At 45.6% G+C, this 15,192-nt stretch overlaps 1 long non-coding RNA gene across 1 annotated transcript; it reads left to right on the top strand.

Annotated features, from left to right (window-relative positions):
• The first annotated feature begins 380 nt into the window (after positions 1-380).
• LOC128150157 (uncharacterized) lies at positions 381-14,468 on the top strand. Its single transcript, XR_008237958.1, has 3 exons — positions 381-531; positions 1,727-1,774; positions 14,364-14,468. It is a non-coding gene; the product is annotated as an uncharacterized LOC128150157 (long non-coding RNA).
• The last annotated feature ends 724 nt before the right edge of the window (positions 14,469-15,192 follow it).

The following is a 15,192-nucleotide window of genomic DNA, read 5'->3' as shown; positions in this document are numbered from 1 at the left end:
CTCCCTGGAATGAGGCAGGAGCCTGCTGGCTGGGGCATTAGCTGGGGATGTGGGAGACACATGCACAAATCATCTGCGTATGTGATTCAGTCACAGACTGAAGCTTGGCTTTCCCACATCTAAGGCGAGTGCCCGAAACGCTGAATCTCTTCTGCAGTGGCTGAATTTTGTTTTCACCTTCTAGCGTCCTTGTTGAATATGGCCCCATTGGAGATCTCTCATTTTGAAGACTCCTATTAAACAAACCTTACCGATTTTCCTGATCGGTGCATTGTACTGTCTCTCAGTTTTGCACCAGATACATTTGCCCAGCTGGACAGTTTTCACCCCATTACCAGCACGTGTGTGGTTACCTAGGGCATCAGCATTTGCTAGGCTCTCCACAGGACTTTGCTCTTGACCAGAGTGCCACACTGAGAAGCTTTCATCATCCAATCCTCCCCTCTGCTGGCAACGGCCAGGCAGCCTGCCCCACGGAGCCGTCTTTGCTTTCAACATGATATTGCACCACCCAAAGCATAAGACATTCAGGTAAGGTTCGGGCGTTTGAGTTCTGCGTCACTAATCTTTGCAATAGGCTTTCATGCTAGCCCCTGCACGGCGTTCAGTTCTTGACTGCGGGCTTAGCACGCCGGAGTCGGCTCTCACCTGGCCCACGAGCAAATGGGGATCAGTGGCCCCGCGACCGGCCCCATGGTCTGTCATCTACCACATTTTTTTGTCTTCTTTGCTCTTCAGCTCTCTTGAGTAAAAGGCAGCAAGAAGTAGCCTGTTTCTCGAAAGCTGTAGTATATAAAGCAATAAGAAGTGCCAAACCTGACGATGTTTAATTGGAGAGCATAGTTTTCTCTTTTCTTTCTCTTTTCTTTCTCTTTTCTTTTTTCTTTTTCTTTTCTTTTTCTTTTCCTTTCCTTTTCTTTTTCCTTTCCTTTCCTTTCCTTTCCTTTCCTTTCCTTTCCTTTTCCTTTCCTTCCTTTCCTTTCCTTTCCTTTCCTTTCCTTTCCTTTCCTTTCCTTCCTTTCCTTTCCTTCTTCCTTTCCTTTTCCTTTCCTTTCCTTTCCTTTCCTTCCTTTCCTTTCCTTTCCTTTCCTTTCCTTTCCTTTCCTTTCCTTTCCTTTCCTCTTTCCTTTCCTTTCCTTTCCTTTTTTCCTTTAACAAATCCCTGCTCCAGCTGTGACTACATTTCAAGTGTATGCTGTAGGTCAACGGCTTTTCTAGAAACAATTACCCATATCAGTTAGTGCCTGCACTAGCTTTAACTGAACTGCCTGAAATAGCCCTACCCATCATCTAAATTTAGACTTTAACATACAGCTAAAGAATGCTTGGTGGCCTAATGAATAGCTAGCCAGTCCTCCTACAGGATCCTGTCTCTGAAAAGTAAATTGCATATGAGCACTAATACTGCATCTCAAAAACTCATTCAACTGCAAGCTTGGTCAGCTTTAATCTGGCTTAAATTGGCTTTGGCTATTTTGTTTCTCTGGTCTATTTGTCTTGCAGGCCTTTTTTATGCTGTAAAATATAACAAGATATTTTGCTGTGAAGTGATTTTTAGTTTTGGCTAAAGGTAATGACAGCTATACGTCCTGAGAGATGATAGTATTATGTAAAAATGAGCAATATAAATTATTTAGCAAGGAAAGAAAAATATTTAACAATCTTTTTGTCTCTTCCTTCCCAACTTCAATTCTAATACATGTCCTCCATATAAATTCTCTTACAGCAATAAAGAACCAGCTACAGAAAAGAGAGGCATATGTTAATATAAATGGTAAGATTTAGTTCTTTCCCTGGTGATTGTGGGAGTACACTTAAGCATAGAGTAGAAATCAGAGGTGTAATATTGGAAGCAACATGACACTCGCCCCTGCAGAAATTCAACAGCTAAAACCAGAATTAAAGGGAATAGACCTACCAGCTGCTTAGATTCAGTAGTTTCATTCCTTACATGCTCTTCAGTGAGTTTCCGAAGAAGTGTGGGCTTGGGTTTCTGTGAAATTTATCTTGCTAAGATTATGCAGGAGGTTGGAAAGGAAGGAAGGATGAAAATCAGACTTCGCCTGCAAAATAACTCTCCTTTCCCCCCCGCCCCCCCACCACCACACAGCAACATGAGGATATCAGTGGCAGAAGGTCATGCAGATAATTGCAATAATATTATCTTCTGTGTCTTGGGAACTTGGCTCCTCTCAGAGTGAGGGTGATAAATTAGACCTTGTCAAAATTCCATTCATGGAAAATTCCAACATTGCTAAATCTGGAACCGGGGTAGTAAACTCCAGAATTTCCCAAAGAAAATAAGTTCTGGAATTTAAGTTTTTCCAAAGTGAAATGCTTCTCCCTCGCTGAATTATGCATGTTGTTTGTTTGGGTTTTTTTTCCCCTTAAAAAATCAACCTGAACAACTTGTGCCCGTTCCTGCATGCCTGGGAACCTGAAACTCTGAAATCCCTGGCCTGAGCTGGCTCTGCAAGTTTCCAGGGTCCCTAAAGTGCAGCTGTGAGTCTGAAATTCCTGAATGAGACATTTCTGTGGTGGGGTCACCATGAAACCAGGTACTCTGGAAGCATGGCTTCTCCATCAGCTTGCCCCATGCACTAGCAGAAAACGTAACTGAGCAGAATTTTGTCAACAGAACTTCCTCAAAACTGAGCAATGACTACAAAACCTTTTTAGTTTTGACTAGTCAGATTGGAAAGTTCCTGACCAGAGGTAGTTTAGATCTTTCTGTGACTTCTGCTCAGTCCATTGAGTTCAATTCACATGGCCAGGACTCTAGATGTCTTTTGGGTTCTGGATGTCCTTCTTAGGGGGTTTTGCCTCTTTCATATATTAAGTCCTACTTCACACATTCCACCTCCATGCTAGAAATGTGGATTTACAGCATGGACCACTTCTTTCTGGCAGGCTTTGGCTGCCAATGTCTAGCTAACAACGGTGGAGCTCAAAGCAACGGTGCTTGGTACCTGCATTCAAAGTCCACTGAGCCAAATGGACTTAATTTCTCTCAGAATATTTGCAGCCCACTGTATGTAGTGTCAGGCAGTCTGGGCTGCATTGCTCCTGCCAGGTCACATTGGAAAGTTTAGTCTGCAAACTGTGGCACAAGTGTTAAGACATCATGGACCCAGGGGTAAGAGTTTATGCCTTGCTCGAGAGTCTCTCTGAAGACCGTTCCCAGTTAGTAATAGATAGTGACTTTGAGGCAGACAGACATGGTGTTAGCAGCCTCAATCCTCCATAGAAATTTGTGTGCTTTAGCAAAGAGAAAAAGTCAGTCTTGGTGGATTAGAAACTATGGCATAGCTTACAACAAAGTACGTTTGCTCTGAATTAAAGATCTGTTTCATTAAATGTGGGCACTTCCTAGTCTAGGCATATCCTGTGGAACTAGAGATTTGGAGGTTTGCCTATTAGAGGAGGACAAACTGTGTACCTATTCCCCAGCCAAATGAATGCTGGTTTTCAGTGGTAAAAAGATAGATAAACACATTTATCATCAAAACATGAGGCTGGAAGTGCAGAGAAGTTCCTTGCCGGGGTATAGATTCTCCTATTTGGTATTACCTGAGAAATTGAGGCTTGGGATGTATATGAGAGAGGAATAGCGTGGTTATTTCAGTGGATGGTTGGGAGGGCTTAAAACCCATTGGTGCCTTTGATTAGGTGAAGTGTAAACGTCAGTAGCACTGGCAATTCCTGCTTCTACCAAGAAGTCAGCTGTTCCTTCTCCATTCACTCTCAGGATCTGTACCAAGCCCTGCCCAACATTTCGGTGCTCCAGAGCACTGTGCCTTAATGTGTCCTTCTTGAAATGCCAGTAAACTGAAGAATAGTATTTGTGTTAATTACTTTTTTTTCCTATTTCAGCCAGCAAGGTGTCACCATAATAGAAAAAATGATACAGCACTTCTTGGACTAGGGCCCAGATGCTTTCAGTGATGGTAAATCAATTGAAATGCATCAATGCTGAAACTACAGTGGGAAACATCTCTAAATTCTTTGTGTGATACTGAAGCATATTCCTGTAAATTAGCCCCATTGGCAGTCATTTCGCCAATTCAGTTTTAAAGGTCAGAATCAAAATGTTGTACTAGACGGTGATATTTGGAAGGCAGGATCCCTGAAAGTGGGTTTTTCAGACACATTCAACAAGTAGGTAGGCAACAGTTTCTAGATCCATATTAAAATAGAGGGGCCTTTTCTTGTAAAAAAGCGTTCCTGTTTAAATGGTGACATGAAATGCAGTGAGTTGTCATTAATGATCTACATTTAACTGCTGACTATATGAAATATGGCTTCATACTTGTGGCATCTCCGTAAGCCACTTAAAAGTTTCCTTAAAATCCCAACACATTCAGAAAGACATAGGCCAGGTCCTGGAATGGCAGAAGGAGAGAATAAAAACAAAAAAGGTGTTTCGACTCTGCCAGCACGGGAGGCAGTGGCTTGGGTACCACAAATGGTGACCAGCCCCTCAGAGCCCACGCAGGCGAGCCCCAGGAGCAAGGATGCAAGGAGACTGGTGGTGCTGGACCACGCGGCATCATCCCGGAGAGCAGCGTGTGGGCACCTGGGGACACAGCGGTGGCCCCCCGTCCCTTGATAGATGATGGGGTGCTCACGTGCTGCCTCTCTGCAGAAGGTTCGTCTCGGGGCAGGTCACACTCTCCTGGTCACTGCAGCTTTGCATGCTCAGCCCTCACCCTCGTCCTTCAACAAAAGGCTGTATTTACCTCTACTGCTCCCATCTGGCCTTCAGCAATTAATCTCTGTGCCTCTAACTGCAGCACATTGTGTGATAATTCGTTATGTTAATCCCATGTGTCAGCGAGCCACTTAAAGGCTTCCTGGGACACAGTTCCCTGCTTCTCTTTTGGAATAAAACCTGGGTTTTCCAGTGACGCGTGTAAAGAAACCACCACATTCTCCAGCTTTCAGATACACAAGGCTAAAGTTTGGTTACTCCTGTGTCTATAGCGCTGTGTTCTTACCTAGTTTCAAATTTTGGAATAATAGAATTAAGGGGACCTAACTACACATTTGAATCTGCAAGCTCCCCTTCCTCTTTTAAATGCAAATCCCTAGGGCAGAGGCACTAAGGAATTAAACATATTTAGACTATTACAAGCCACTCTCTGAGCGGCAGAGCTAATGAAGCCTGGTTTTGTCCTGTCTCCACCCAGCTGCTGATTCTGATGAATCTTTCAGGAACAGCTCTGAGACCATTACTGCCTTGGGTGGTGTTTCAGATCATCCAGCAGCCTAAAATGTGGCTGGGCACGGAATGGATGACAGACAGAAGGGGAGGCAGTGAAATCAATGACACATCCTTTTCTTGTGAAAGCAAGCTGGAAGCCCTCTCACTAGGCACAGCAAATTCAGTCACCTTGCATTATTAAATCTGGATTCTGCTCCTCTTCCCTCTTTTTTCCCACTTAATGGGGTTGTAGTGAAGGAGGGGGGCAGTTTATGAGATGGTCTGTTCTGGTGGTGGGGATCGGAGAGATTTAGGACAGATAAACCAGTACAGTCTGAAATAGGGCTGTGTTTTCCTGGCACTGATGGAAGAGCTTGTTGCTGCTCTTGGCACGAGTCCCACGCAGGCAACGCCTCGGTCTCCTGCCGAGTCACAGCGGATGAAAAGAGCATGGCGGTGCCGACCCACCTCGTGAGCACACCCTTCGGATTTAAAGAAGGAGGGGAGGGAGGGGGTCCTGAATGCGTACGGAGAGCGCAGTTGGTACTTGGTCCCTGCAGCTAGTGCCTCCAGGCTGGAGATGCACAGCCTGAGTATCTTGAGCTGCCGCTGACTCTGGTGTCCTTCGGCCACCGAGGACTGCTGCAGATCCTGGGGCACTTTTCCCAAGCGCTCGACCTCTCAGAAGCTCTTAAATTAGGCTTCAACGGATCTCAGTTGCCTGAGTATCACTGAGGATCTGGAGTGAAACGCAGACGGTGCCTCTGCCAGAGCTAAAAAAGGCTCTCGCGAAGCCTGCAGCAAGTCAGGGGTGTCCTTCGGCTGGGTCACGGCAGCTTTAAGTCACAACTAACAATGGTTTTCTTTCGGTTCTCCAGGTAGCTGAATGTCAGCCCCCTCGGGTCTGTGAAAGAAAAAAATGGAGGAAAATCATGAAGATAATCCAGGCTATTTTATTTCTTTTTTTTAGGTTTTTCTCTCTCTGCTTTCAAAATTTCAACTTAGCTACAATTAATTTAAAAATAAATAGGGAACGTTTGAATGCTGAAATGATGGTTCAGTTTTTCTCCTTAATCCAACTAGATTAGCTAGGCCACATTCTGCCTGAACTGACAAATGTTTTCAAGTGCCCCAAACTTGCTCTTTTTACTTCTTTTTAACTGAATGAAATATTTCTCTGGCATAGTATTATCTGAATCCAGCTAAGCAATACAACAGCATGTTTCACTTGCTTCAGCTAGCCATTGGCATAAAGACACAGTTAAGGATCTCTGTGCAACCATCTCTGTGTTTTTGTTTTTAAATTAAGGTTTTCTCCTTAGGGCTATTGCAGCATTGGTATTCCTCAGATGGGGAAGAATTGCATGCAGGACTACAAAAACCTGAGAAATTGCAGGAGGAGTCATGGGCTGAGTAATATGCTCCAAATATGCTCTGTAATATCATAAGGGTAGCGTGTTCCCAACTCAGAATGAGGAATGGGTTTTCCAAAAGCACTAAGCTTGGGCCCAAAAACTGAACTCCAGACACAATTGAAATAACAAGGCTCGGAGCTTTCCTGCAATCAGCCAGTGACTTCAACTCTTGCTGCTTTTAGCTTAATGTCAGGCTTCCCTAACAAGTGTTTACATGTGACTGTGCTAATCAGGCAAACACAGAGCCTGCAAATGAAAGAACAGCATCCCTGCTATCAGTGTCTAGCACAATAAATCCGGTCTGTCCACTTCAAATGGCTCTAGGTCTGCTTTCCCAGCCTTCCTCCTTGCCTCCTCCCTGGGGCTTCTCAATCTTAATGCAAAAGCAATAACGGCTTATTCCTTAAGGCACGCTTCCTTAGCATACCGTCCCTCCCAACCGAAGCACTACTTCCCTGGCTTTGTTTCCAAACCAGCAATAACAGAGGGAACAGAAGGGCTGGTTAATCCCGGGGAGAGGCTGCATGCCCAGCAGGGACACGGAGCAAGCTCAGTGGCTCCCTGGCCAGCCTCGCCGGGAGGCTTCAAAGACCAGGAGGCCACTGACGCAAGCGGGGTCCCTCTGCGCCCTGGGGTCAGCTGGAAACCTCGCTTGAAGACCTTGCTGGCTGAGAGGGCTCCGCTGCCTACCGCAGTTGGGGGAAGAAGGAGAGAAGCTTGCTCGGGGCCACCGAAGCACGAGGTGCAAGCAGGCTTCGTGAAATACCACGCTCCCTCCGAGCTCATTCACCTTAAACTAAGGCGGCTGATGAAGCTGAAGGGGAAGACAAAGGGAACCGAGAGCTTCCCGGAGCATGTCTAAAGGCTCAGATAAGCGCAGCTTTGAGCCCAGTCCTGGCTCTTCCCACCACCTTCTGGGCCGGCACCAAGGCTGGCGCTGGTGCCAGCGCCGGGCTGGGCACTCCTCAGGGTCTTGCAGAGGGAGCCGGCAGGGACGGGGGGGCTCAGCCCCGAGCACCCATCCCTCCTAAGCCAGGTTTTGCACCTCTGCTCTGAAGGGCTCTGGTGGCGTGTGCCTTATTGCGAGAGTGGTGCTGGCTTCTGCCAAGAGGCGGCAGTCCCTGGAGGGTGATTGCAGACCGTCGGCCCTGTGCTCGCATCTGGCAGGGATGGGCAGAAAGATTGGTTAGTTAGGTTTAATAATCATTAATGAAAACCGTGGACTTGGTGATGAGCTGAAAAGAGAGTTTTCTTACATTTTTTACAAGAAACAGAAGTCACCAAGGCATTTCAGTACATGACGTAAAAGGACCGGTACAAACCTGCTGTGGGTTTCTTGGTGTCCAGCATTTGTAAACACTGCTGACAATGCATCATCTGATTCACGAAGACAGCCAAGATCAGATGTTTTTGGCATTCTGAATGCTATCTAGACTTTTCTGGCTTTTGTGCATGAGAAACTGAAGGCTTGAATCACAACTTCAAGAGGCTGGCAAAAAGCCATAAAGCTACACACATCAATAGATGGGAATGAAGTCATGACTTGCAATGATGCTGAGTATTGCAAGGTCTTCCAATCAACAGCTAAAGGAGCATGTTGAATGGAAGAGATGGTACAGGGAAGAATCCTGAGATGGGAACACAGACAAAAAAATCTGGTTTCTAGGAGCATGAAAATGTTTGTCTGCTGAGGACTCAGTCCTGACTGACCTTTCTTACTCGCTTTTTCTCCCATATCATGATTTTATTGCTTTTATGGAACAGATTTCAGAGGAGTCTGACACTGCCTCATTGGGAAAGGAGGAAGATTTATGCTGAGCTTATTGCAGGCAGTGGTTATGATTTCATTATAGAACACTAAGATTGTAATTTTGTGTGCTTACACAGAATGTTTAATGCACACATTAAGATAGATGAGTTTTATTTCAGTTTGTATAGCAGCCTAAATGGCATAACAGTATGATACGCTTGTTTATTTGGCATTAAAGCTCGGATTCGGTGCCTAGGCATCTTGCTGAATTGGGGGGCCATGCTGTGATTTAATGGTTCAAATAAGTGTCTTGTTAGTGATCAAAATTTCCAGATCTGTAAACTCAGAAGATTTTCGGACTGGTGGGAAATAATACTGTACCAGCATGGTAACCTTGCTGACCTTTCCAACCCAAAAGACAGTAACTTTAACGAGGCCTATCACAGTTTTCACATGTCGGGTCAGTCTACAGACTGATAATGTGAAGGTTAAAGGGTGAATTGTACAATTTTGAGGGTGGAGTTTACTGTCGCAAACTTAGAAAACTTAGTTTTCTAGTTTCATGAACATTTTTTTTTCCCTTCATATTACTCGAAGATTTATTCCTCCCCATTTACAATTGATTTACTGCAAAAAGTAGATATTGAAACTGGGCTATTTCATTCCAAAGCTTACTAAGATATCTGAGCTGTTGTGGGTTTGGAAATAGTAGGACTGTATTGCTTTAGTTATTAATAACACAGTATTTGGGCTCAGGAAATAGAACTGTTTAAGCACACAGGAAAGATTCAGCTTTAGATAGCTTATATTTTCATAACCCATTAGTGTAAGTAAGTAAGACGTGATGTGGTATATTTCATAATGTTGAGTTTGTATCTAAAAAAGATCCTTGCATTAGGAAGACTTTAGTTTTAAGAAAATGAGTTAATTTAGTGTTATGGGGAAAAGCATGTAAGAGGAAAAGTAGATTCTTGCTGTGCAGTGGCTGTGTGTTCAAAAATCAAGGTTACTGAAATCTCCCAGCTGAAGGGTCAGCTCTCTCACTTCCCCCTAGCTATGCAGTGGAAAAGGACAGTACTGACTGCAATAAATTAAAATTTAAAAAGGTTGGACAAGGGATCCCTCTACCCTTTCTCCTTCAGACTGGCTGCCCTGAAGGATCCGTAGAAAATTCAGCACCTGAGGACTACAGAAATTTAACATTTTATTGAAAAGAACTTTTTCAATTTGATGACCCCAGCAGGATCAACTGATTTAGCAGAAAAAAAAAAAAAAAAAAAAGAGTTTTAGCAATAGCCAAGGTTTCTTTTTCCCCTGTGTCAGTTGTATTGAACAATTGTTGACAACCGGTTCTCCCTGAGCAACGTGCCTCAGGACATAATGGAGGTGCCTCTTCTAGCTTCCAGGCTCACGGTTTAGCTAACACTTAACTGTTCTTTCAGTTGCTTCAGAAAGGCGGGTTTCCTTATTTAAATAACAAGGCTGGAATTATTTAAATATCTCGCTTGTATATTTTTCCCTTGCTTACCTTTAGGCCGATTTCGACATCACTGAAAATCTTGCTGTGCCTAATGCTCAACAGCCACCTGCAAGATGCAGTTACCCACTTACCAGGGACTTTGCGATTTGGTTTAAAACCTAGGCACTAGTTATTTAGGCTGTGAGACACTTCCAGAACTGTAAACCCTTACCCGATAGCTCTTTGTAGACTACTCACTCTTCTTGTCCAAGTTATGCTCACCTCGCAGGACAGCTTTGTGTCTGCCAAGGGCTGCTGGCACAGTTGCTTCTGCCTTGCTGTGACCTATGGCACTCCCATCCAGCCCTATTTTTGTGGTGGCCTGAAACTTGAAGGAATGGTTGCATATCACCTTCAACAGCAGTAAGGGTGCTGGGAAAATACTCAGGATCCCTAAAGCGTTCTTCCCTATTCAACCCTGTTCTGCATGGGGAGGGAGGAGAGGTGAAACCTGCTCTGCAGGATGTTCCTACTCTGCTGTCAGGATATGCCTGCTGGCTTTTCCCCTCTGGACAAGACCAGGATAGAATGATTTAGATGACATTACTGATTTGATAATGAGTTTTCTTACTTATCTGCCACCCCCTTCCCCCTTTTGTATGAAGAGGCTGACACTACCTAGCAGTCTCATTCCCAGGGCAAATACCTGGCACGGGGGCTTGTCACCTCATTAAAGTACAGGCTGGTTATAACAGGACAGACTTTTGTCACCTTGTTAGAGTACAGGCTGGTTATAACAGGACAGACTTCCAGCCTACCCGTCCCTGTCCCCACTGCTTCACTTGCCCCTCACCCCTGGAGGCTGTGCATACGCAGGTGGCAGGTGGTACCTAAGGGCGTGCACATCATGCAATTTAAGGAAAATGTCAGGATGTAATCTGTGCCCAGAGCTCAGCTTCCCCGCCTGCTCCGGAGCCTGGACCGTGACAGCAATGTGGGTTTTCTCCTGCGACTCAAACCATGACTTATGGCTTCTCAGTGGTTTCAGCTCCCTAAGCTCCTATTGTATTATGCAGCATATATGGCTCTTACCTTAATGTAATGAAGTTACTGAGTAACTATTTATTTTTGCGATTAGCTTTTACACCCGCTCACAAGCTTTTAATTACTGAATTCCCCACATAATTCTTTAATTCAATTTGTTTTGACCTTTCAGTTAGCGGGGAAATAAAAGAAAGGTGAAACCTGTGTTATGCCACTATATTCTGGCATTTAAAGCTGGGGAAGAGGCCTTGGCTGCATTGAGCCAGGGCACACACGGGCTGAGCTGGGAGAGTGTGGCAGGACGAGAGCATTGGTCCTCATGAAGAAGACAGAGTATTCTATCTTCTAAGAGGAGAAGGCTTTGACACCCCTGCTGCCCACCCAGTGAAATACATCTCTCAGCCCTAGAGACCCTTTGTCTGCATTTTTTTTCCCAGAAAGCGGAGGATTGACACTGAAGTTTTTGCCGTCCCTCCCGTCCCATTGCCAGGACAGGCAGCTCTAGCTGTGCTCTAACTGCGAACATGTGCCCCATAAGAAGAGCCCCCTGCAAACCTGCCATACCAGTCAGAGCTGTGGGGTAGGTGACCACGGAAAAAATAGGCCCCTGAGACATGGAGAACGAGGAGAGGTTGCTGATTTATAAAACAACCATCCCCAGCTGTTCGGGGAGCTAATAGTTGGCTTCCTCTGGATGACAGCCGATGTGCTGGTCCAGTGATGTTTGTGCCGGCGGATGTTTGGGATCCCACAAGGGATGTTTGTGCCGGTGGATGTTTGGGATTCCACAAGGAATATTTGATCCTTGTCCAGCCAACCTGGAAGGCTACGCGTCTGCTTGGAGTATTTGCACTGCAAGGTGCCGGATTAATGATTAGAGAGATTAAAATCTACAGGTGCAGCCGGAGTTGTGCCAGTGAAATCTCCACTTGACTCTGGCAGCGGACCTGAACGTGAGTCCAAAGGGCCAAGGGTCAAGCGAGTCCAGAGGGCCATACCTAAGGGTCGAGCTGCTGGTTGGCCTGTAGGTTGTTCAGCGCTTGGCTTTTCTGCTGAGATGGCCAACAAGATAACACTCCACGCAGGTTGGATGGCTGACCTTAGGATCTGTCCTAAACTGAACTGGTTATGCTGATTTAACTTTCATAGATTCTTGATCCAGGGTGCCAGAAAAACCCCAGGGAGGACACCAGCAGCAGCAAGAGGAGAGTTTGGCTTTTTGTGCAAGTCCTTCCTGTGAAAACAAAACCAGCCAAACAGTCTCATTAATCTTGGTTTTATTACATGAAAATTTTCCAAGCTTCGGCAAAGGGCGGATGGACAGAGGACAGGCCAAGGGTGATTGCCCCCGATGGGTAAACTAGAAGACACAGCTTGACCACTGTCACAACCTTCGGTGACAACTGTGGGGAACTGGATGTATAGTCAGTCATGACTACTTAGTGAGGTGAGGATCATTGGCTGGCTGGTTTTGCTGGGATCTTGTTTGTCTTGCACTGGTGATTCACCAGAAAGCAATTGCAATGAGTCTGATAATGAGGCCAGTGGGCGCTGATAGGAGCAGAGGAGCTATTATCATGATTCCTAAGGACATTTTCTGAAATCAGTCCTTTAAACAGGAATGGGCAGCATTCACGTGGCTATGCTTCATTTCACATCAATAGGGATTGGCATGAATTCCTCCCTTGTCATACAAGGAACCCCTATTATTAACAAGCTTTTGTATGTTATTTCTTTCCTAAGAAATTCAAACCCAGTAAGCTGCTTTAAATGTGTTTGGGTCTGGTGATGTCAGATCCATTTTAAATAAACGGGTCTAGACCATAAAGTTTCTGTAAAAATCTGGCTTTAAACATGAATCATTCTCTTTTCCAGATTGTACTATCAGGGTCTAAACTAATTTCAGTTCTTCCGTAGTATTCTTATGAATTCTGAACATCTGAAATAGTTTCAGTACATACTACAACTTAATTCTTTTTTTATGCAGGCATAAAACATATGATTAATGAATTGAAAGAATTGGAAAGAAAGATTCTGAAAATTAATATTAACTCTGGTTTCTCAAATATTGTCCTAAGTCCTCCCCTAAGGAACAGAGAAAATATTCCAACTCCACATGACGGAAAAGCTTTAATGCAGAGAACTCTCCACAGGACTGTTTTCATTTTGTAGTGTATTTTAAACATATGGACAGGGCAGACTGTTAATTATTTCTTCTCCTTTTGGCTCAGTTCCAGGTACAACTCAGCAAAAGCAGAGCTCTACAGACTATTCAATGGACAATAAATGGCTCTGCATTTGCTGAGTGCTGAATAAAAATGATGAAAGGGTGTTGTGACAAGCTCTCAAGGCGCTTGTTGGCCCACAAAAAAACCATCCTTGCCCCTTCTTCCCCCAGCTGCTGCATCTTGCTCCTTCCACATTGGTTTGGAGGGGAAACACTTTGAGAAGAGACAGTTTAATAGTCCTAGACATGATGACGGAAAAGATTATTCAATGGGACGAGGGGAAAGTCCTTGCAACTAGTGGGACCATGTCCTTAAATGCTGCTGGATTCAATTAGAGTGCAACGTGACGTGACCAGAGGGGCATCTGCGGCTTCGGAGGGACGCGCGTAGGAGGATCTAGTTGCAAGACTTTGAGGCGTTGCAGCCATGGCTCTGTGCAGGGCTCTCCACGGTGCGCTGCCGGCTCTCCAGCAGCGGCATCAGCAGAGGACCTGCGCCGCTGTCCCCGCTGCCTCCGGCTGCTCCCCGGTTCTTCGGCGCAGCCCAGCTGCAGCAGCCGTGGCCCTGTGGTCAGCAGGCGTGAACCGGGGGGCTGCAGAAGGACCGCTGCTGCCTGAATTAGGCGACTCTGCACCATGTCTGCAGAAGATGGGTGGTAATATCAAATAATACTATCTGTAGTGGAAGGGGTGGTAATATCAAAAACCACCAAAGGTGAACTCTGGCGGATGCCCTGCGGATGCCCTTGCCCATGGGTCAGTTGCCTCCCACAAAGGAGCAGAGTTTGTGCTGGTCTCTCCCAGCTTGTCCTCATGGTGTCTCTCTGGCAATCACTTCTACACCCTCTGTTTCTAATCTCCCAGCCGGGCATGGTGTGTGCTGCAGCAGACTGGTGCCTATCCTTGTGTCTGGGGACCAACTAATGCATCTGCTCTCACCACTGGGTCCTAAAATTCAATGAATACTTAATTACTACAGTGTTTGTTCTGTTAGCAACACTTTTATTCTGTTGCAAACATTTTTCAAATATAGTGGGGATAAGGTCTCTGCCTGATATCATTTGTAGTCTGAACATGTAGCTATAACCTGGAGAAAAAGAATGAACAGAAATAAAGTGTTAGAGTGATGGTTTTAAGATGACATAAAGGAACGCTTGGGGGTTTTTCTGCTTGTGGCTGGGATGAGAACACATCAAGAAGGAGGGGAGAGCCACAGATTATGGAGCTATTACTCATTATTAATTATATATTTTGCACCATTACAGCCACTCTGAGATCTAAACGTACCTTGCCACCAATAACAAATTAAGCTGCACGATGGCCCTTTGATGTTAACCACGGAAGACCGAGGATTACGTACCCCCGGCCAGGTAGGACTTCGTTTTGCTTTCAAAGAGTGGGGCAGGTTAACACCAAGTTTAACTTAATTGTCCAAATTAGATGCATTAGCAGGATGGTGATAAGCATGAGTCACAGCGCTCAAATCTGCCTCACGGATACCATCCCTTCTCTCTCCTGTGTTTCAAGACAGAAAGAAGTGGCAGCCATGTCAGCTTCAAATCTTTCAGGGTAGCCTAGCTGGGGCTCTAAAAAACATTCTCTGTGGGTTTCCTTGCCAAGAAACTAAATACAACCATAAATAAAGCAGATGGAGACCCTTCCCCTGTCCTCCTTTCAGCTGCTCTAGTCATTTTTTTTCTAGACTGAGCCCCTGCTGATGTGCCTGTACCCACTGCTGCTGCCTGCCAGGTACACTGATAGCAGGTTTCCAAGGATCTCCCCGTGCCCAGGGAGACAGGACCATGTCCGATAGCCATGGACACCCCAAGACCCTCCTGCCACCCTCGCAGACTGCATTGGCCATGACAAGCTGGCACCATGACCCACTGGGAGCAAAGGTCCGAGCCCCAGGAGGATCCCTCACCTGCAGAGAGGGAAAGAGCAGCTTCTCTGGAGCGGTGCCAGTCACAGCCCTGGGGCCCTCTCTTGAGGCAGCTTACTAGCTGCTGACAAAATGGCATGAGAAAGACAGTAGAAAAAATAATTTAAAGTGCGAAGGCCCCAGTCCTGCAGCCACTCGGAGGAGTCTCCTGC

The sequence above is a fragment of the Harpia harpyja genome, chromosome 13, assembly GCF_026419915.1.
Source record: "Harpia harpyja isolate bHarHar1 chromosome 13, bHarHar1 primary haplotype, whole genome shotgun sequence".
In the NCBI taxonomy this organism is placed as follows: domain Eukaryota; kingdom Metazoa; phylum Chordata; class Aves; order Accipitriformes; family Accipitridae; genus Harpia; species Harpia harpyja.
The sequence above is the reverse complement of the archived record's forward strand: the minus strand, read 5'-3'. Positions and strand labels throughout refer to the sequence as shown.